Genomic DNA, 22,598 nt, shown 5'->3' with positions numbered 1-22,598 from the left:
TGACCTGGTAATAAGACTTTTTGCCAAGCCCAAACCTTCCTTTTAAATACATATACTTCACCCCCTAGGTTAGGCCCTGGACAACTCAGAGGGCAGGGTGCAATGTATTTAAAAAGTATGACATGTACTTTTAAGCTTTACGGGAACTCTTATAAAGTCACTTTCAGTACTGCAAGACCTACCTCTTCCATAGGCTAACATATGAACTACCTTATTACATTTAATTGGTTGTAATTTCCAAAAGGGAGCACATAATTAGTTCATGTTTGGTGTCTTTGGAATTGTAATGGAAAGTCGGATTTTACAATACAATTTTGAAAATGCTGCTTTTAGAAAGTTGACATTTTCCTGCCTTAACCATTTAGTTCCTGTAGTCTGTCTTTGGGTCACATGACTGGGTGTAGCTGACAGTTGGGCTTTGTGTATTCCTCTCAGATAGCCACATACAATATAGAGCTTAGGTGTGCCTGGATGGGCCATCAATGGCAGGAGGGGAGGGTGGAGCTAGGCACAGAACTTCTTAATAGGGGTGGGTGAAAATTCCACTCCATCGGCAGGGTTTGTGGAGTTTAGTCTAATACGCATTCTACTTGATATGCAGAGCTCCAGCAAAACTCAGGGCTGTGTGGTGGAGTTTTTTTCTTGCATGTGGCTCACCAATGGTAAGTTGGCAAGCGCAAGCCAGAATTTGCATCCTGTAGTGTAATTTCGGATGCCTCTCCTTCAAGAATTCTCAACACAGTAGGTTACGGCAGGTCACGACCATTCACATTGAGAAAGCTGCTTCTTGATCACAAAATCTACTCAAGAAGCAGTAAGAAGCAGCACCCTCTGGCATGACACATGGTGCAGTTTGTGCTGATTTTACAGCACAAAACAAGCTCCCAGCACTAAAAATCTGCATGAGCAGCGTGAAGTGCCGAATTCTGTCAACTCACTGGTCTCCACTAAATCATACAGAGGATTTTAGTGGAGGGTAGAGCTTGTGGGGTTTACTCGACGGAATTTCACTGAGTTACATAAAACCTCCACAAGATTCCGCAAAGTTCCTCGAGCCAGGAGAATTCAGCATGTTGTGCTGATTTTTAGCGCTAGAAGTTTGTTCCGCGCTGTAAAGTCAGCACGAATGGCATCTTGCAGCACACCAGAGGGTACTCCTTCTTTCTGCCACTCGAGTAGATTTTTTGCCAGTTTCCTCAACAGGAATTGTCTCAACCTTGTGTTCATCCAACTTAATGTTGGTGAGTCATGCCTGTGAAAAAAGTTTTGCCACGTAGCACAGAATTTTCCACCCCCACTTGTTTTTAATGCAACTCTGCGAGTTAAGACCACCCCTACTACTTCCACTTGAATAAGCTGCATCCAACCTCTACACAAAGGGCTGCACACCTCCTGTTAGCCTGGAGTCAGGCTAGGGATAGCAGGATGCCTGGTAACTTCAAAGGGAGTTTCTAGAAGTTTCTCCCACCTTTCATCAGAATGACACCCGGTATACATTTTGGACTCCAGACAAAAGGTTCTCGAGTATACTTTTTTGACCTGTGGATACTCTGCCAGGAAGAAGGACTTCTGTGCTGCTGAAAGGACTGCCACTCTCCTGGACTGCTGCTCTGAAGGACTGCTGCCCTGCTGTGCACAGCTGCTGCGCTCTTGCCTGTGTGAGAAGGACTAAATCTGAATCAGTTGAACCCAGGACTACCAGAGTGACTCCAGAGGCTAGCTGGCTGGCCTCTTGACTTGAGCCTCAGGGACAGAAGGCTCCAACAACCTTGACCCCAGCACGTGGGCTCTACCATCTGTGAGTATGCCCTTCCAAGTGGTGCCACCCCAGTCCTGGACCCTTGGAAGTGGGCCTAAGTGCTCTCCCTGCCTCTGTGGATCCAACAGAACCAATGCATCTCATTCATTGCACGGCACAACCCGAGCAGAACTGACATATCACCACTGCTGCATGCATCAGAAGTGCTGCAAAGTCCCACATCGCAGCCTGTTGTCCTATTGGAACAGCCACTGCGCAAGGCATCCTCAGTGCAGGCCCTCACATCCCTCATCAAGAGCATTTTGACAACAACACCGGACTCAGCATCGCAGACTTGCAGCTCCTCAGAACCTAACCACCGCCTGACTGTGCAATGCATCTTTGATGCAGATCCTCACAATGCTCCACAAACCAGGATTGAAGGTAGTTTGTTCAGCGGACGTAACTGGGTCCCTGTAGCTGGCCATGCTCCATTGCAGTTGGCCTGAAATTGCGACTTTGTCCCAGTTCAGTGTGACCGGATATACACAGCTGGCGTTTTGTCTTTTTTAGCACTATTTTCACTAAAATCTTTGAACTTGCATATCTCCAGTTCTACTGATTGGATTTTAGTAAATTTGGTGTTGAATTATTGTTTTTAGAAATAACTCTATTCTTCTAGCTTGGTGTGGGGTCCTGTTTGTGTTGTGTTTTTCACTTCATTACTGAACTGTTGCACAAATACTTTATACATTGCCTCTAAGTTCAGACTTTACACATTGCCTCTAAGTTCTGTGCCAAGCTACCCGAGGCTTGAGCACAATTTAATTTAGGGTTTTCTTGTGCCTCACTCTGACAAAGATTGTCGTTGCTGCTTGACCAGGGCTCACACCCCAGTTACCCAACAACCCAATTTCGACTTGGAGTAATATAACAACTGATTATAAGGGTGACTATTAAAATATTGTTTTTTCTAAAGACTTCCTCAAGATCTGGGGCAGTCTCTAGAAACCCAGTATGGTAACAAAGAGATCGCAGTAAGGGTACACTGGATGCCTACCCCAGAACCCGTGGTGCTACCACATGCAGCTAACATAAGCACTTAGCAATGTATCCTAATTTTCAATTGGGAGCAGTCTTCCCTCACTCCCTTCAAAACTCGTGGTACACTACCAACAATGACCACACATAGAGTTGCGTTGGTGGCAAATTTAAGGCTGCACCTTCAGGTATGTCACCCAAACCTCTACAACATAAATGTGAGAAGGCCTGGGGGACATTGACCATAGCGGTGGCCAGGGAGAGAAGGGGGTAGCCAGAAACAGGCACATTAGGTGCAAGGGCCACTAGGGTTACAGCAGAAGAAATAGCCATTGTTTCAGAATACAACCCCAAAAAGTCACACTTGCTCCCATCAAAGATATGTGAAGTAACCCCAAAGGGGTAGCATATCTTGTTAGCTTTGCCATGCGACAAGCCCACATTAACTGATCTAATAATGTCAGGTTCTATCAGCACAAACAAGGCTGTTGGTAGGGTTGCAAGACCCTCTTCAATAGTGAATAATCTTTATATACATGTATCAAAACAATTTTCCAAAAGGTTTTCAAATATGGCCACCATTTTGTCCACTAGCCACTTGTGCAAGTTATTATCTGACTTTCTTGGGCTTTCAATGGACACAGGCCACCACCAGTAGAAGGTATTACTAGCCTTGTTCGCATCAATCTAGTTTAAGCCCAGCATTCTTTTTCCGTTTACAAGCGGGAGGGTTGGTAGCCAATAAATAACGTCTATGCCCTCTATATAACCACTGGTCTGATACCAGACTGAGGAATAAAGCTGTGAAAATCAAACTCTAAGAAGCTGGTTGAGTGTTATTTGGCCGTACTGTTATTAATAAAAGGTAAATTGGAGGGTAAAATGTCTGCATCCCCAAACGGGAAGGGAGGTGCATGCTCATGACCAGGTAAACTCAATTCTTCTCCCACAGTGGTAATTTCATCACTAAGGGCATTCACAGCCAAGGTTAAAGAATTCATAATGGTGGATTTATTTCCTGACCCTTTCAGGGACCCATTAGGTATTAGAGGCAGCATGCAACTTACATTTGTCCATCCTGGCAGTGGCACAAGAATGGAGCAAAAGAATGGGCGCCTGGGCCGATCTCGCACAGGCACCAATGGGCCGATTTATGCCTGGTCTTTGCTCGTGCAGAGCCCGGGCGCTTCCCACGCTGCGGGACATAGAAACGCACTAAAAGTGCTATGGCACCTCCTCCAGCCACCCAACACCTAACAGGATCATGTCGAATAATGTTGTAAGTAGCAAGCAGGCAAAGCATTCTGCACTGCTGGGCAAAAGAGAATGCTATAAGCCCTATGGCCCCTCATCCAGTCCCTCCTCCTGCCACTCAATGACCACCAGGATCCTGGGCCTTGGAGTCCAACAACAAAGGGAGCGGGTAGAAACTGACAAAGCTTTCCCATTCCATTATTTATTTGTAGAGTAATACTTAACACTATAGAACTACTTCACAGAACAGTAATGTTGATACAAGTTGGTAGTGAAACAACCTTGCAATGCTGGTAGGTTGATGGTACATGTGTAACCAAGCAAGTTAAAGTGTGATCCATTTTGTGATCAAGCACGTGCATGATCATGTGTGCATCAGAGTGAAGGAGTGATAATGTGAGAGTGTTTCTCTGACTGAGGGAACAGTGTGCAAGTAAGTGAGCGCGGAGGTGAGTGAATTTGTGAGTGAGTGACTGATCTTGTGAAAGAGTGAGTGCATATTCATGAGATTGCATTTGTGAGCCAAGGAAATCATTTTTTAGTGACTCATCACATTATTGCCTATTTAGTTACTCAACAACGTCAGTGCTTGAGAAGAGACACAACCATACCAAGTTGAGCATGTGCCTTACAGTTAAAAGTGGCTGATCTTACTATGTTACATGAACTTACACTCAAACTTTTCTTGACCAATTTGGAGAATGAAAATTTAGCGATAATGAACACTTCTCTGTTCAGAGCTTAGGTGTCTTGCCAGTGCTTAAGTGGGATTTGTAATCTGAGAGAAGTGACACATATCCCAAATCAAGTGCTTTAATTTGAGCATACCACATTAAATTTGAATCTGGACACTACAGGAAGCTAATTGAAGTAAAATATCAGGTTAGCAATGTAGTTCTTTCCCTAAGCCCTTGACCCAGACTTCTGTGGTTGATGTAACTGATAAGCTAAAAAGCCACATTATTTCAGTAGTTACGTTTGGCGTTGTTATGATTCAAGAAATATACATCTACCGTTCCCTGGGATATAACGTTCAATATTTTTCAGCTGGTGAAACTGTTTGAAAACAGAGCGAATATTTGGACTAGTGAGGTACTAATGCCAGTTACAGCCGCTTTTCAGTGGTATTCCCATATATTTACATGTTCCTCCCCATGGGTTTACAAACAAAAAACTGTAGAAGCCCACTAAAATTGTTTATATTGATAGCTGTCATTTTCCCAATATTAATCTGTAAATCAATATGTGTTATTCCTACCTTCCTTAATTAAAAGTGGCCAGTTTTTTTAATGCCCTTATTAAGAGTTGATGTTAACATATGTCATCGGTTTGATTATGATCTTTAAAATCTTCAGAGGTTCCTATTTCGGTGCAGTTATGGTTAGGAAACATTCACGTCATAAATGTGGCCATTACATTTAGTTACAGAAACCATAATTCGATCCAATGTCATGAAAATCGTAACTCTCCTAACAATGGAATTTGGTGTAAACCTGTTTAGTAGTATTTGAGTTAGTGGCTTTTACATTACAAAACATTGTTTAGTGGGCTTCCAAAGGTTAATCACTATTTTGTGTAAACCAGTGATGCCAGCACAAGTGGAACAGTGGTGTATAGAAACTTGAAGGCTCCCCCTGCAAGGTACATGGAGGGGCTCCCTCTGGACTCAATCAGGAGCTCTAAGACCAGAGTACTGTGCTGAGGGGGCCCCTTACTGCTCGAGGCCCCCCACACCCCAGGGGCTTCGGGGGTCTATGCTACGCCACTGATTACTGGAAATAATGAGTGGTGTTCCTGTTTTTAGGCTGCATGACTTGTGCCTTCTAAACATCTGCCTTTCTCACCACAGTGTAAACAGAAGTATGGCTACATTTATTCCCTGCAGTTTCCTTCAAGACGGTTTTTTTTTTGTGTGTGTGAAAATTATGGTTACATGGCAGCCAAGGCCGGACTGGCCAGGCAGGCAAAAGGGCAATTACCCCGGAGGCTGTATTCCCATGAGGCCAGTTTTGACACTTGCAGGCCGGTATTCCACCTCCGGGAGTGGTGGTGCATGCTACGGATCAGGCGAAACTTGAAAGAGTTGCTCTGGTTCTAGCATTCAGCAGTGAACAAGCAGCCCCTGCTGCATAATGAATACATCTCGGGCCCATATTCTGTTCTTTTATGCAAGTATTAGGAGTCTTTGTGGCGGCGCCACTATGAATGCCATTGTATGACGTACAAGTTATGACTTATTGTAGAACAGATATCCGTGCACAAACCTAGAACTTTTTGAGCCATTAGAATGCTGGGTACTAGATCAAGTTCCACAATTTCCAAATGTACAAGAATCAGAGTGAACACTCAACACTAAAATAGGGGTTTGGGTGAGCACTGCTTATAAGAATAGAGCAACCAGACTGTGTTCCCATCTGTAATGCACGGTGCACATGTCATCTAGTTTTAAAGTTACTAATCTTAAAACTTAGAATCCATGGTTCAATCCCACGTTTTTTGATTGGCTATATGGCCGTGTGATTCTAGGGAATCCCTTTCTGACCTTGTGGTTCAGATTTAATTATCTTTAGGCTAAATTATGTAAAAAACAACATAATTAGTTTTCTTTTTGAGAGACCCTTTTTACACACACACACAATTTGAAAAGTATTACTGTAAACCATGCATTTTTTCTAATTGTTGTAAAAAGTGGTATATTTTGAAACTTTCAAAAGATTATGGTGTAACTGGGATTTGACATTATTGTTTCCCATTGTTAACATACTCCACAAATTTAATGTACTTTCCAATTACTCAGTACAAGAAAATGATATTGTATAGTTATTCTACTTTTTGTATGTTTATGTCATGTTTGACTTCGTTGCATTTCCTTCAAAATGTTTCCTTTGTATATAAAGTTATTTATATTTCCTTAAAAATGGATTTCATTAAAATTAGATTTGCATGATTTGGTTTCCTCCTTTGTGTTTCTCAGTTCTCGTTTTTCCATTAATTCACTAGAGGGAATAGTGTTCTGTAAGAATGCGATAACCATATGAGCAGTCTGGATATTTTGCCTCCAATATGCCTGGCAAACTTTTGCTGAGATTCTTTGTAAGGGCAAGAGGGTTCCAGGATTAGACCAGCTTGTCGCCAGAGCACTATGAAAGGAACATTTATTTAAACCTAATCAACATATTATGTATAGACCTATGTATAGCTTGTTCATTTGTTAGGTCAAATGCTATAAGTTAGGGTTAAATGAGAGACTTCAACTTTGGCTACCAGCCCAAGTTGGATACGCCATTCGTAAAATGATATTCTACAAGCCTTGCTGCTAGCAGTTTAATATATTTGGTGTAAGGTGAAAAACAACCCTTTAGAGATAATTCTCAGAATAAAAAAAAACTCCAGCACAAGTGCTTGCTATATTTTTGCAGCCAATGTGCCAGTAAGGGACAATAGAAAGTAACGAAGTAAGCAGGTTTTTTCCCACTCATTTTTCATGTATGTATGGGACAAGCTTATCACAAGAGAATAGCTTGAGCCGAGATTTAATTCATATTGTAAGTGTAGGCAATTTACTTTCAGATCATAACTGGTGGCACTAAAAATGGGCGTTGGTATCATATTGCTACTTTAGGCACCATTACCAATGTCCAATTACATGGTATGCAATTATTTAGCATTGCATTTACCAACATATAGCGTAATGGATGTCCAGAAAATACTACTGTTTTATAGTAAAAATTGTAAAGTGACAGGCTGCGCATTTTCAATTTTTTTTTTTTTTTTGCATAGTTCGTTAAAACCATTACAGCAATACAAAAATATTTCATTTCAAAACAATTTTTACGTATAAAACTCCATACTTCTAAAAACATTAAAATTCATTTTTTAAAACTGTGCTGTGATTGTGCAAATTTACTAATTTAGTGTCTAGTTTTTTGGCACATTATTTCCGGCTGTGCACAACTAATTTATTCTCCAATATTTTCGATTTAAGTCTGTATATTCCTTTATGTATCAAAAGTTAATACATACAAAATGAGGTGTTTGTAGCTCAGGAATAGAGCTCATTAGTGCTAGACATTGAGCTCCTCCTGTTCCTGCGTTTTTCCCATATGACTGGGTTTGGGTATTTGTCAATAACTAGTTTTCTGGCATTGATTATTAGCATGAGGAAATAGATCTGTTTTGCATTTTAAAAGGAGAATAATAATCATGTTATGGTTATGTAATCTAAAATATTCCTTTTTGCATTAAAATCCCGCAAGTATTATAATAGGATATGGACCATTCCTAACCAGACCTCTTTCTTAGTCTTCAATAAATTACATAAGATCTGAAAATTGCAAGATGCAGGGAGATCAACATTTGTATTATAAAAGTTAATTATTAGTGTTTTAAACCACCAATAGTCAAAGTAATAATATGTAAATAATTGGATGAGTATCTCCCTGCACCCTCTTTACAGGAATCTTTATAAATGCTAATTGAAGCACTAATATGTATTCTTCTGATAATAAGTTTAAGTTTAAGCTGTGCTTGTTCTACTCCCCGCCTTTGACGCGCAAAAGAACCCAATTAGCACAGCCTCTAATGCTGAACTAGTATCAAAGCCACTGATTAACTATGAAAAACAATTGTCTTAAAAAAGGTGTATAGAATGGATTGAAATAGTCACCTTTTAACTATTTTATTTTATTTTTGATAAAACAAGGGCGAATAGTTCATATCCCAGCTTATTATTTAAGCAATGATTTTGTTTTTTACTGCTCTGTGCTTTTTCTTTGAGTGTCCTTTAAACCTCTAACCACACCATAATAAAGGATGTGATCAGATTCCTTCCCAGCATTAAAATCATTCTTAGATGAACAGGTGACTGAGAGCTTGCCAGGGATTGAACACTCATATCATGTTTGTTTTTTGAGTTTGCCTCATTCTGGGCAGTGTAAACACTAGGAGGAAGTCCAGTGTTCACTAGAAACACATTATCATCCCACAAAATACGTTTGGGTGACTTAAGGACCCTGATTGGACACAGGGGAGACATTGATTATAAATGTTCAATGGTGCTCAGTGTGTCCATAATTTATTTTTAAACAAGAAGAAACTTAATTTCAATGTTAACCATCATCACCTTAATTTTTTTTGCAGAAAGAAATCTGTAATGTTAACGAGCGAGTAGTTCGACTTCTTTATGCCACCCTCTCTCACTATCCTATATGTAGTGGGTCACTTAATCGAACGGGACCCCATGTTGTAAATGTGCTGTGCAATAAGTAGTCCTGGGCGAAATATTAATTATGTCTCCCTAATTCATGTAATTTCGTGAATTTCAAGTTAAACTTGTTACGCAAAATTCCCAAAATGACTCCATTATGCCACTTTGCATTATTCATGGTAAAAATGTTCTAAACCAGAACGTGAACTGCTGTTAGTCACAATGCTTTTGTTCAAATATGTCCTTGCTCGCAAACTTGTCATATGGACACATCTTGCACTTAAATGAAGTGTGAAATGACAACTTCATTTCGTGCAATGTGTAATTTTGCGTAATTTTTGTGAAATTTGGTATAATTATGCCAAAGCAAATGAACCAAATTTTACACACCACTGGCACTAAGGTCTCTATAATCAGTGGCATACATGTAGTAAAATCAGTGCTAAGGAACAGCTTCTGAGAGTCACCCCTTAGTTAGTTCAGAGGCTGAAATACGCACTTTAGTCAGTCCCACTGTGCAGTGTTGGTTCGGTCTTAGGTTTGTGTTATTTCATAATGGATGCCCCCTCCTTACTAGCTCCATAAAACATTCACTAGACTTAGATGAAAAATGTCTTTTACCCCTGTAGCATCTTTGTTCACAGGGGGAGCAGCCTTTAATTCCCCCTGACTGGATAGTTGTGCCAAATGATGGACGTTTCTCAGTAAAATCACTAAAAGCACTATAATCTCTGGATGTATGTCTGAATGTACTCTTCTCTGCCAACACCCTGAAGACTCATTAAGGGGCACTGAATCCTTAGTGCTCAATATGTCAGGATCTTAGGCAGGTAGCGCCTACCTACTCTGGGAGTGGACTACAACTCCCATCAGGCCAATGGAAAGGAGGGGCCTGATAACGAACGGCAAATACGCATGCAGGTGTGTGTAATTCCTTTGAGGTTCGGCGTTTCTCGTGCCCGCGAGAGATTAGCGTCTGCCGGTTGCCACTCTGTCCTGTTCCCGATTCGCGCTGAAGGAAGTGCGTTTCCTGCTCTTGTTTTCCCAGACTCAGCCGGCGTCCTCCCACAGACAGGGTGAGTTGAATCGATAATCTCAATTCAGTTATTGCTTGCTATTGTATGAACGGTGCGGTGGCCAGGAGTTTCCCCACCTGCACATCTCCTTGTTTTTGGGCAAATTCCTGGTAGAGCTGAATGCAGTGGTAAAGGTTAACCACGCATTACCATTTCTATTCCTTCCTTTGAGGCATTTGAAAGCAATACTCTGCAGACGCGGAGTACCATTATCCTGTTTAGAGCGGAATGCAGTGGTGAATGGTTAACCACGCATTACCTCCTCGTCCAGTCTTCCTCGCCACAGTAATATATATATATATGAGCCTCCGGCTCCACACAGAACTCCAAGTAAATAAAAGAGCAGCGCTCTAGTCTCCCCTCCCTCCTCCAATATGGCCCCCAGTGGCTTCAGCCAATCCTATAAAAGGATACAAACAAACCAGCTCGATCTGTTCTTTTTTTCTGCACTTCTCCGAGTGCTGTGTACCTGATGGTCAGGTGAGTGGGGCTGGGGTCCTGCTTGAGCAGCCCCGTTTTGTCCTAGGGTATCAAGTTTGGGGGAAGTAGTTGTTTGTATTGCTTTTTGTTAAATTTGTTTTTCCCCCTTCTTCTGCCTTCACGCCTCTGGTCCTGCTTGAGCGGACTTTTGTGGCGTTTGTTTGTGATATCATCTCCCGACCGCGCGTCCGTCTGAGCGGACGTAGCGTGACCGGGTACGTTTGCTCTGGGGGCCGGAGGCTCCCGGTCGCATTCCTACCTGCTGCCGGGACCGAGTGAGATTGCTGTGGGGGCATGACTCCCGATCGCATTACTTTTCTGCTGCGGTTCTGGGCAGGTTCTTTAGCTGCGGTGGGGCGGCTTTCGGATCTAACTCCGACCTCACGCAACGGTCTCTGACTGTCTATGCGCATGCGTGCGGCAATTCTTCCGGCATTTATATTGTTTTTAGGCATGCATGGGCTGGCTTGTATGGTTGCCTGGCAACCCCGGGGCCTTTTATACCAGGTGTGTTGTCTTCTTCTTGCCTGTAATTGAATCACTCGTCCACTTGTGTTTAGCTGTGATGGAGCGTGGTTCTATGGATGATACTGCTCCTGATCCCTTGGTTGTGGCTTCTGGTTCTGTTATGCAGATCCCGTCTATGGACTTGTTACAGCGGATGATAAATTCTGCTGTGGCTGCTGCACTACAGGGTCAGGTTCCTTTTCCTCCTGCGAAGAGGGCTAAGGTTGATGACGCTGCTGCTGCTGATTCTGAGAATGAGGAAGAGGTTGATGTCAGGGGTCGCTTTGTGCAGGGTGCTGACCTGAAGGAGGTGCTGGGTCACATTCGCGAGAACTTGGTATTTCCTGCTTCTGTTGTTCCTCTGGAGGACGATCTATTTGCACAATATCAACGTCCTGAACCGGATTCTTTGCCTCTCCACTCTTCGGTCTTGAAGGTCTTGGAGAATGAATGGAAGGATGTGGACAAGGGTTCCTTTCCACGATTTTTAAGTAAGAGGTACCCGCTGCAGGATTTTGCTGTGAAATTCCCTTCCTCGGTAAAGGTTGACTCCTTGTTGGCTAGCATGTCGTCTCATGGGACTGTGGTTTCGGAGGATTCTTCTCCTGCTGACCCGGTTGACCGTAAGGTGGATGGTGCGGTGAAACGCACTTTTGCGGCTGCAAATTTTTCTATCAGGGCTGCTGCCTATTCATCTTACGCTATACAATCCTTGCTTAAGGATTTTCAGTCTCTGTCGGAATTGTTGGACCAGGGAGAGGATGTTTCTTCTACCCTGGCTATGATGGAACAACAGGTTCGGCTGCTTTCGGATGTCTCCTTTGACTCTTTAGGAGCGGCGGCTTCTGCGGCTGGGTCTTCGGTGGCTGCGAGGCGCCAGTTGTGGCTTTGTTCCTGGAAGGCTGATGCTGCGCAGAAAAGCCTCCTGATGAAGATCCCATTTTCTGGGGTTAAACTTTTTGGGTCACCTCTGGATGACATGGTGAAGAAAACGGCGGAGGACCGTAAACTCCTGGCTCCTGAGAGGGCGAGTCACTTCCGTTCATTTGGTTCTCAGCGGGCTTTTGGACCTTCTAGGAGGGGTCGGGCTGGTCAGCCCTTTCGTGGCAGGGGGCGTGGCCGGGGTGCTCCTTCCTTTGGTAAAACCCGGTTCTCCGGTTCATCTTCCTCCTCCACTCCTGCACCGAAGTCATGACTGGATCGCTCCTGGTTTGGGTCCGGTTGGGGGTCGCCTCAGTTTCTTCCTGGATTCTTGGAGAATGACTGTATTGGACAAATGGGTGCTGCAGGTGGTTTCAGAGGGCTTGTGTATTGGATTTATCCAGACTCCCCCAGACTGTTTCAGGGCCACTCCTTGTCCCAGAGACCCTGTAAGGAGATTGGCGCTTTTGGACGGCATCGAATCCCTGGTGGTCAAAAGGGCAGTGATTCCTGTTCCCGTAGATCAATTGGGGTTGGGTGTGTATTCCATCCTGTTCCTGGTGTCCAAGCGCACTGGGGATCTTCGGCCAGTGATGGACCTAAAGTGGTTGAATGCTTACGTCCCTCACCAGAAGTTCAAAATGGTTTCGCTTCCATTGATCCTTCCTCTGATTTCTCATGGCGACTTCCTTGCATCAATAGACTTGAGAGATGCTTATCTGCATATCCCTGTTCATCCAGACTCTCAGAGATTTCTCCGGTTTTGCGTGCTGGGTCGTCATTACCAGTTCCAGGTACTGCCCTTTGGGCTCTGCTCTGCTCCCAGGGTCTTTACTAAGGTTCTGGCTCCTCTTATTGGCTATTTGCATGGGGAGGGCATTAGTATTTTTCCTTATCTAAACGACATTTTAATTTCTGCTTCTTCTCTTTCTAAGGCGGTGTTGCATGTCCAGAGAGTGTGCCATGTCCTGGAGCATCATGGGTTCCTCGTGAATGTACCGAAGTCCTCCCTGGTTCCTGTGCAGGAATTGACTTTCATTGGGGCTCTGTTCAAGACGCAGTTGGGGATGGTGTTCCTGCCCCCTCCCAGGATTCTGTCCCTGGTGTCTGCTGTTCATGCCCTGTTAGGGCTTTCTCCTCCTGTGAGCCTATGGTTGAGGGTTCAGGGTCTAATGTCGGCGTCATTGTTGACGGTGCCGTGGGCTCGCCTCCACATGTACCCGGTGGTGTCCCACATTTTGTCGCATTGGGACCCCTGTTCCCTAGATATGGGTGTTTTGGTTCCTATGTCGGAAGATGTTCGGGTGGTCCTGAATTGGTGGTTGGACGAAGGTCATCTGTCCAGGGGCCGCCCATTTCTGATTGTTCCCACCCACGTGGTCACTACCGATGCCAGCCTGCTGGGGTGGGGTGCTGCTTTGGGGGATTCGACGACTCAGGGGGTTTGGCCTCAGTCGGTATTGTCATGTTCCTCCAACTACAAGGAGCTGAAGGCCGTTCTTCTGGGTCTGTTGGATTTCTCGGATCTTGTTCAGGGTCACCATGTGCAGATCCAAACGGACAATCAGGTTGTGATGTCTTATGTGAACCATCAAGGGGGGTGCAAGGTTCGATCCCTCAGTTGCCTCAGCCGTCGGATATGTTGTTGGGCGGAGGTGCATCTGGAGCCTCTCTCTACCATTTACCTACCGGGCGCGGAGAACACTGTGGCGGATTGTTTGTTTCCTTCCATGGGGTCTTTGTCACTGACGCATGTGATGTTCAGGAGGTTGCGGAGGATGTTTGGCTATCCGATTGTGGACCTGTTTGCTTCCCAGGAAGATGCCAAGATCCGTTGCTTTTGCACGATTATGCCTTGCCGGGATGCCTGGAGAGTGGATGCCCTGTCGTTCCCTTGGCCGACGGGTCTGTTGTATGCCTTTCCACCTGTTCCCCTGATTCCGGCAGTCTTGCAGAAGATCAAGAGGGAGGCATCCTTTGTGCTTCTAATTGCTCCGGGTTGGATGCGTCGCCCTTGGTATCCCCTGCTGTTGGAATTGGCTGTGTCTCCGGGGTGGGCCTTGCCATTCATTCCTTATCCTCTAATGGGTCCTCTTCTTCCTCTGCCTGTGTTCCGTTCCTTGGGTCTGCGGGCCTGGCTCTTGAGAGGGATTTGTTGATGCGAAATGGTTGTTCGATGACTGTGGCTGGGGTCATTCAACAATCCCGGAGGCCTTCTACTCTTAAATCCTACGCGAGGCACTGGGATAATTTTGTTTCTTGGTGTATGAATCGCGAACTGTCGGTGGCTTCTTTGGACCCAGCTCGCATTCTGGATTTTTTAAATGATGGTTTTTTGTTGGGCTTGGCCATTTCGACTCTTCGGGCTCAGTGGGCTGCGATTCGGGCATTCCATGTCCTTCCTTTGGTTTCTGTTTCGCCATTGGTTACTAGACTTTTTAAGTCTCTCTCTTTCAAACGCCCCCGTCCTATCATGTGTCCTCCTCCTTGGGACCTGCCTTTGGTTTTGCGTTCCTTATAGTTGGCTCCCTTCGAGCCATTGGAGTCGGTGGGCTTGAAGTTTTTAACAATCAAGGTGGTGTTTCTTGTGGCGATTGCTTCTGCCAGGCGTATGGGTGAGTTGGGTGCCTTCCTTCGTTCTGCCCCATTCTTCTTGGTTTTGTCAGACCGTGTGGTCTTGCGACCTCATCCTACATTTATTCATAAGGTGGATTCTTATTTTCACAGGTCTGCTGAAGTGGTTCTTCCAATTTTTTGTCCTGATCCTTCCTCGGCTGAGGAATCCCTTTTGCACCTCTTGGATGTTCATCGTGCCTTATTGATCTATTTGTCACGCACTTCTTCCTTTTGCAAAGTGGACAACTTATTTGTGAATTATGGTTTATCGTGTCAGGGCCTGAAACCATCCCTCTCGACGATCAGTCGCTGGATTAAGGAGGTCATTATGTTGGCGTATGCTTCGGTTTCTGAGATTCCCTCACTTCCTGTTCAGGGGCGTTCCACCCGATCTGTTGCTGTGTCTTGGGCTTCCTTCAAAGGGGTGTCCATGGAGGATGTTTGCAGGGCTGCTACTTGGTCTTCCCCTCATACATTCATGTCCCATTACCGTCTCCAGCTTGGGGGTGGGGGTTCTGTTTCATTTGCCTCTTCTGTTCTGTCTGCGGGGGTGACTTGAGAGGTTTTTCTTTTGATTACGGTGTCCCTGTATATTAAATTGTGTTTTTCATTGCACTATTGGTGTGGTCTATTTTCCTTACATGAAGCTGATTGCTTTGGTATCGGCTCATATATATTACTGTGGCGAGGAAGACTGGACGAGGAGGTAATGCCCCGGTTACTTACCGGTAATCTTCATTACTCCGAGTCCTAGTCTTCCTCGCCACAGTATAGTTTCCCTTCCCTCCCGGCCCTGGTGGTGGCTTCATGTCTGCGGCTTGGTTATCAGATCGAGCTGGTTTGTTTGTATCCTTTTATAGGATTGGCTGAAGCCACTGGGGGCCATATTGGAGGAGGGAGGGGAGACTAGCTTCAGTAAGGCTGCATTCTGCCTCCATTCATTTTAAAATTGTATTCGTTTTGGTGTTTACGCTGCTCACATGAGGGAATTGACAGGGGGGAGAAATTGATTTTTATGTTTAAAACTGTGGGAATTTTTAATTACTAATTGTGGAACTTGCCTTTTCGATCGTGCCTTGGTCACGGGGCGTTCGCCTGGGACACGCTCTTCTGGCATTTTTAGCGGCCATCTTGAGTGTGACGCGCGTTTTTCGCGGTCAGCACTCTAGATGTTGCACGCTGTTCCCTCGGCTCAGCCATGCCCTTTAAGTAGACTGCCTGACAGGAAGCGCAGCGGACGAGCGCAGCGGGCGCGCCGACAGCGCGCCGAAGGCGCGCTAAAGGCAAGCCCGTCTGCGCCCGTCAGCGCACTGTCAGGGCATAGGGCATGTCACTCTGCCCGTTCTTCCTCTGAGGTTACCAGTCCCTTGATTTATGCGGCTGATATGCTCAAATCCTTCCAGCCTCCCCGTTGCCCTAGGGAAAAAATCTGCTCTAATCTCCCCTCCTTAGATTATGTGTGCGGCGGATGCGCGTTTCGCTTTACCACAGAGCGCGTTTTAACAGATTCGGGTGCTGCTCCTTTCAGCCCCGGTTCCATTAGCGCCTGCCTTATCAATGCTAGATCCGTGAAAAAGCACTATTTGGATGTGTTTGACCTGATTATTGATAATAATCTGGATATCCTGTTTGTTAGAGAGACTTGGCTTGATGCCACATCAAATCCTCTAGTTAATATGGCTACACCTATAGGATTTAAAGTCCATCGATTGGACCGTGGTATAGGCAGAGGTGGCGGTGTGGCCATCTGGTACAGGGAAAATTGGACCTTCCGAAGTGAAATTTCCACTCTCTGGGGTAACTGCGAGGCATTGCATTTCAGCTTGCAACTCTCAGCCCACTTCACTCTTGGTGGCACTTTAATTTACCGACCCCCTGGCTCAGCTGTGAACTTCTTAGCCCTTTGCAGTGAGGCGTTAGCTGAGCGAGCTTTGAGGTTCTCGAAATATATTTTTCTTGGGGATGTCAATATCCACCTCGATTGCAGTAAAGAGGTAGATTCAGTTGCTTTTCTTGACTCTTTACATCTTGCAAACTTATCCCAAATGGTCGTATTCCCTACTCACCAGGGTGGTCACACTCTTGATATGATTTGTACTAACTTCCCCACTTCTGTCTTGAAGCCGCGCCCTGTGTCATGGTCAGATCATTTCCCCATTTTTTTCTCCCGGGCATTGCATGAAGCTTGGAGACCAACCAGTTGTTACCGCCCGCCTCTTTCATTGAAGATGGTTTCCACCCAGCTTAGCCTCGCGCTTGCTGCGTCTCGACCCATTTTTGGCTCAGCTCTAGAGGCTAATCTTATCCAATTCAATGAGTGGATCACAGGTGCTGTCGCTTCAGTCTCGGCGGCTGGCCAACCCAGGCTGAGAAGAGAGTCCCCTTCTAAACCCTGGTTTACCCCTTTGTTACGGAGTCTTAAGCACAACTGCAAAGTTGCAGAAAGGGCCTGGCGTTCCCGTGGCTATCTGCTCCACGACAAAGTGCTTCTTAGATCTCAGCAAAAACACTATTATAGAGCAATTGGGGAGGCCAAGGGCCTGTACTTCGCTACGCGTATTGAACGAGCCAATAACAACGCCAAGGAGATTTTTGCCATAGTGCAGTCTTTCCTTGCCCCGAGTGCTCAGGTAGCTGTAGCCCCTACATCGGACACCTGGTGCAACACCCTGGCTTCTTTTTTCAAGGACAAGATCATCAGTATCCAGGAGACATTTCGGCCTCTGATGAAGTCGCCCAGCACTGAGCTGGTTTCCACCCTGCCTAAGATCTCTCCACTCTCCTGCTTCTCTGATTTTTGTCCTATCGAGTTAGTCGACTCTCTTAAAATCCTTAAAGCCCTCAAGTCTGGCTCTCCGCACGATCCGTGTGCCGCCAGATTACTTTCTGATCTGGCAGACACCATCAACCCCGAGGTCAACTATCTGGTCAACCAATCGCTTAGGGAAGCTCTTGTTCCCTCGGCATGGAAACATGCTCTAATTCTGCCACTTCTTAAAAAGCCCTCCCTTGATCCTCTGCTCCCAGAGAACTATCGTCCTATTTCACTCCTGCCTAGTTTGGCCAAAGTGTGTGAGAAGGCAGTCACGTTTCAACTGACTAACCATGTTGAGGTGGCTGGCGTGCTTCATTCTGCGCAGTCTGGATTCCGGGCCTCCTACAGTACCGAATCCGCTCTGCTGGAGGTCTCGGAGTCGATTCGCGAGTGTCTGGACGCCGGCGGGAGAGCGGCACTTATACTGCTGGATCTCTCGGCGGCGTTCGACACGGTGCCCCACGCCAACCTCCTCGACCGCCTCTTGGACATTGGAGTGTCTGGGAATGCGTTGCTCTGGATCAGGTCTTTTTTGGAGGGCAGGCTGCAGCAGGTCTGGCTCCCTCCGTGCGCTTCGGTTCCCCTGAAAGTCACCACGGGGGAACCACAGGAGTCGTCACTTAGCCCTCTGCTTTTCAATATCTATGTGACTCCACTGGTTTTCCTGGCGGAGTCCCTGGGGGCTAAAGTGATGGCCTACGCCGACGATACCCAACTGCTGTTTACTTGGAGCAAAGCAGATGACTCGGTGGTTAAACCTCATCAGTGTCTGTCCTTGGTATTTCAGTGGTTCGGAAGTTCTGCTGTTCGGCTCTTTTCCCTCTGAGTTTAGAACAAGACTCTGGCCCTTGGGCTTTCCATGCCCCCCAGCGATCATTGGAGCCATTAAAAACCTCGGTGTTTGGTTTGATGATAACCTGAACTTTGCCTCGCATATAAAAAAACTTGCTGGCACATGCTTTGGGCTTTTGCGGAGTCTTAGGAAGTTTCTCCCCTTGCTCCCAGACAGTGCTAGAGAAACGGTGGTGCGCGCTTTGCTTTTATCCCGCTTAGACTATGCCAATGCCCTCCTAGTAGGGAGCCCTGGTTACCTTGTAACGAAATTACAGGTGGTCCAGAATTCAGCAGCTAGACTTCTGGGCGGACTGTCCTCCCGGCAAAGTGCCCGGGACCAACTGCGGGCACTTCACTGGCTCCCCGTACAGTCACGTCTTAAATTTAAAATGCTGTCAATTGTACAACAAGCCCTCTATGGTCTTGGCCCCAAGTATCTTCAGGTCAGATTCTCCTTTTACATCCCTAGGAGACAGCTGAGGTCTTCCTCACTGCTGCTCATGCAGACCCCTAAATTTGAGCGGGCCCGCTTGGGGGGCAATTCCTTTGCCCGTAGAGCTTGCCTTGCCTGGAACTCTCTTCCCCTGTCTTTGAGGGCCATTCGTGGTCCTCTCTTGTTCAGGAAATCCCTGAAGACCTTGCTGTTTTGATGAATTTCGTGGGATGGTTGCCTTTTTCTGTTGTTAGCGCCGGGACACTCCCGAGTATCTGTGCGCTCAATAAATTAAAATAACATAACATAACATAACTAGAGCGCTGCTCTTTTATTTACTTGGAGTTGTGTGTGGAGCCGGAGGCTCATATATATATATATTACTGTGGCGAGGAAGACTAGGACTCGGAGTAATGAAGATTACCGGTAAGTGACCGGGGCATTACCATTTCTATTTCTTCCCTTTAGAGCGGAAAGCAGTGGTAAAGGAGTAACCACGCTTTACCGTATCTAGCTGCTGAAAACTGTAGTGCTTACAGTGTGTTTCTGTTTTCCTTTTCCTTTCCTTCCCCCAGAGCGGTGGGGCTCATTATGTCAGGACGTCATGCTCAGTAACACATTGTAGAATAGGCATGTACTAGAATACTTTTCTTCAAGGTATTGAAGCAGAAGAAGTCAACGTTTCTCAGTTCTTTTGGAAGTGCGGCTATTGAGAATTGACAGGAACCCAAATCCGCTCTGTGGATTAAGACACTGAGTAATTCCCAGCCATTTTATTTTTCTTCACTTTTTTCATTTTGGACGTATATTGCTTTTTATATGCGCTACAAGAAATGGTATGTATGTGGTCTGCCTGCCATGATATAACTAGAGAGATGTTGTCTTTAGATGTGTTTTAATGTGTTACTTTATGCCATTGTAGATACCTGTTTATGGAAAGAAATATTCCCCTGTGCATGACGATTTAATGGGATTTCTGTCAGATACCAAGGTACATAGGAGGGACTAGCGAGGTTATATGAGAGTAGAATACCGGTGTATTTTATTTTATGGTGTTTGTCATTTATTTTACAGGATCTATTTCCCGCTGTTCCATTCCTCTCCTTCCCTTGCCTGATCGCCCTAACACTCTGTGGCTATATTCAGAGTTGGGGATGTCAGGAGGTGGACCCTTTATTGCTTCAACTGGATTCTGCGGAGTTTCTATCTCTGAAGAAAGAGATCTCTGACACAATAATGATGACTCAGTTGGCAGGGATTTACTCATCCTCGTAGATTTTGGTCTCTGGACCACCATTCTGATGTACTCTTCTCTCCTCCCACTACATTTTCTACACCATATACAAGGGACTTGCAGGCAAGTTAAATATGCCAATCAGGGGTAAGGCATTTTAGCCATATATAAAGAGAGAGTACACGTTCTAAGTCAAACAAAGAAACAGGGTAAACATTAGAAGTAAATCATTATAATGATGGTAATTTTCTGCACCCAGACCTTATTCCCATGCAACAGATATGATCAGACCTTCGCTCAGGTAACTTTAGGCAGTTTCAATCATATTTGTTGGGCCTTCGACTGACTGTCAGCTTGTGTGTAGGTGTCTTACCTACAGGTTGTATTGTGCTTCTTCTAATAAGACTTTTTACAGAACTCTATAAATTATTTTGAGTGTTTTTTCAACATTTTATTTTAAATTTATAAAAATCAGCATTAACTGATACATATGGAGAATAAAAAAGGGTGGTTGTTTAGGCATATAGACTGTTAAAGTAATAATTCATGAATATATCTAAAATACAGGCCATACTTTTGGTTGTCTATTTTTGTTTCATTCAATACCTGTAAAATAACAATACACAGTTGTTTACTAGGATGTTCTCTTTGGCACCAATTTTGCTAACTCAGACTTTATCAAATAACTATTAGATTTGCAACAATTTCCTTAATTGACTGCTCCCTTAATTTAAAAAAAAATGTCAAATCAGTTGCTCACCTAAAAAATAAATCAGTTACCAAGGAAGCAAGAATCTCCAGACAATAAGAGCACCACTGGGTAAAGACTGGCTGTAGCAGCAACTAGTGTTTACTTATCTGTCACAAAGTCAAACTGCTTTTGGACAGTTATGTACCTAGGCTATGAGACCATGAAAAACGCCTGCATTTTTATAAGGCTATTTAATCTAGCCATCTAGGTGGAAGTAACAATTTAGACTGCTGTATTCTATATTGACAAATGTTAAATATAGATGCAGGAACACCAGAGAAATGGTATGGTTTCATACATTGGAGATATTACGCCTGGCAAAGGAATCAACCCTAAATTGCTAACCTACGTCTTCCTGTGACCTTGCCATAATGTATTTTGTTACATTTCTATCTTTCTCTTATGCATGAACTTACAATGCTATGCAAATGGTATCACTGTATTCCACATTCATATTTTCCAGCGCTTTGTGACGATTATGTCTATGCCAATGGAGGGAAGGCGACGATGATCCTGTTGGATCTATCGACGGCCTTTAACACCGTAAACCATGCAATCATGTTACAATGTCTGAAGGAAATAGAATTGATGGCCCAGCTCTTAGTGTACTGCAGTCATTTCTTGCAGATAGAGAGCAGTCAGTCGCCCTGGGGAACTTAGTATCTGCTCTAAACCATTCTCACTACCATGCGGTGTTCCCCAGGGATCATCACTGAGCACTACACTTTTTAATATTTATGTGGCCCTTCTGACAAGGTTGATCCTCTCCTTTGGGCTTGCCCCGGTCGCCTATGCTGATGATACACAAAGTGTTGTTTCCATTTTGAATGATGTTGACGAGGCTGCACGTCAATTTAACAACTGCATGGGTGCAGTCGCAGAGTGGATGTACAGAAACACTCTTATGCTAAATTCTGACAAAACGGATGTCCTTCTGGTCAGCAAGAACACAACTTTTTGGGACCAAGCCTGGTGACCTCAGATGCTTGACTCTCTCCCTGTCCCGGCTTCATCGGTCATAAATCTGGGAATTATCCACCAGTCTTACTTTTAATGCACAAATCAATAAGCTTACTTCTTCTTCCTATTTTCTGCTGCGCATTTTAGAGAAAGTTCTTCCTTTTATTCCATACAAGTTGCAGAAATCCATGGTCACTGCTTAAGTCCTATCCAGGTTGGACTATTGCAATGCCCTAAATTTGGGCAAACACCATTGCTCTTTCAATAAACTTCAAGGTCTACAAAATGCAGTGGCACAACTGTTGAAAAATATTCCCAAGTTCAAACCAGTCTCAGAGAATTTAGTTGAATTCCATTGGCTCTCTGTGAGAAAAAGAGTAATGGTCAAGGCCTTATGTTTGGCAGATAAAACTCTGAATGGCAAAGGTCCTGCATATTTGAAAAGAGACCTCCCAGAAGAACCCTTTGTTTAGCAGACTCTAGGACAATCATTAATGTTCAAATCAGAAGAGAGTGCTGGGGAGGAAGGAACTTTATTAACATTACATTTTGACTGTGGAACAATTTAACCTACCAGCTTAGAGCTAAGTCTAACCTGTTCAGTTTCAGACAATATCTGAAAACTTGACTGCTCTTCCATGAGGTTTGATTCAGATATTGTCTCTTTCTCGAGCTAAATGTTTAGGTTTCTGTCTGTGTACACCTTAATGTGGCACACATCTGTGCCAAGAT

General features: G+C 44.7%; 1 protein-coding gene across 1 annotated transcript in view; it reads right to left on the bottom strand.

The window, feature by feature from the left end:
* ZNF804B (zinc finger protein 804B) overlaps positions 1-22,598 on the bottom strand; it is a 1,022,517-nt gene that overhangs the window by 198,437 nt on the left and 801,482 nt on the right. The window lies entirely within an intron of this gene.

Source organism: Triturus cristatus, chromosome 10 (assembly GCF_964204655.1).
Source record: "Triturus cristatus chromosome 10, aTriCri1.1, whole genome shotgun sequence".
Taxonomy (NCBI): Eukaryota; Metazoa; Chordata; class Amphibia; order Caudata; family Salamandridae; genus Triturus; species Triturus cristatus.
The sequence above is the reverse complement of the archived record's forward strand: the minus strand, read 5'-3'. Positions and strand labels throughout refer to the sequence as shown.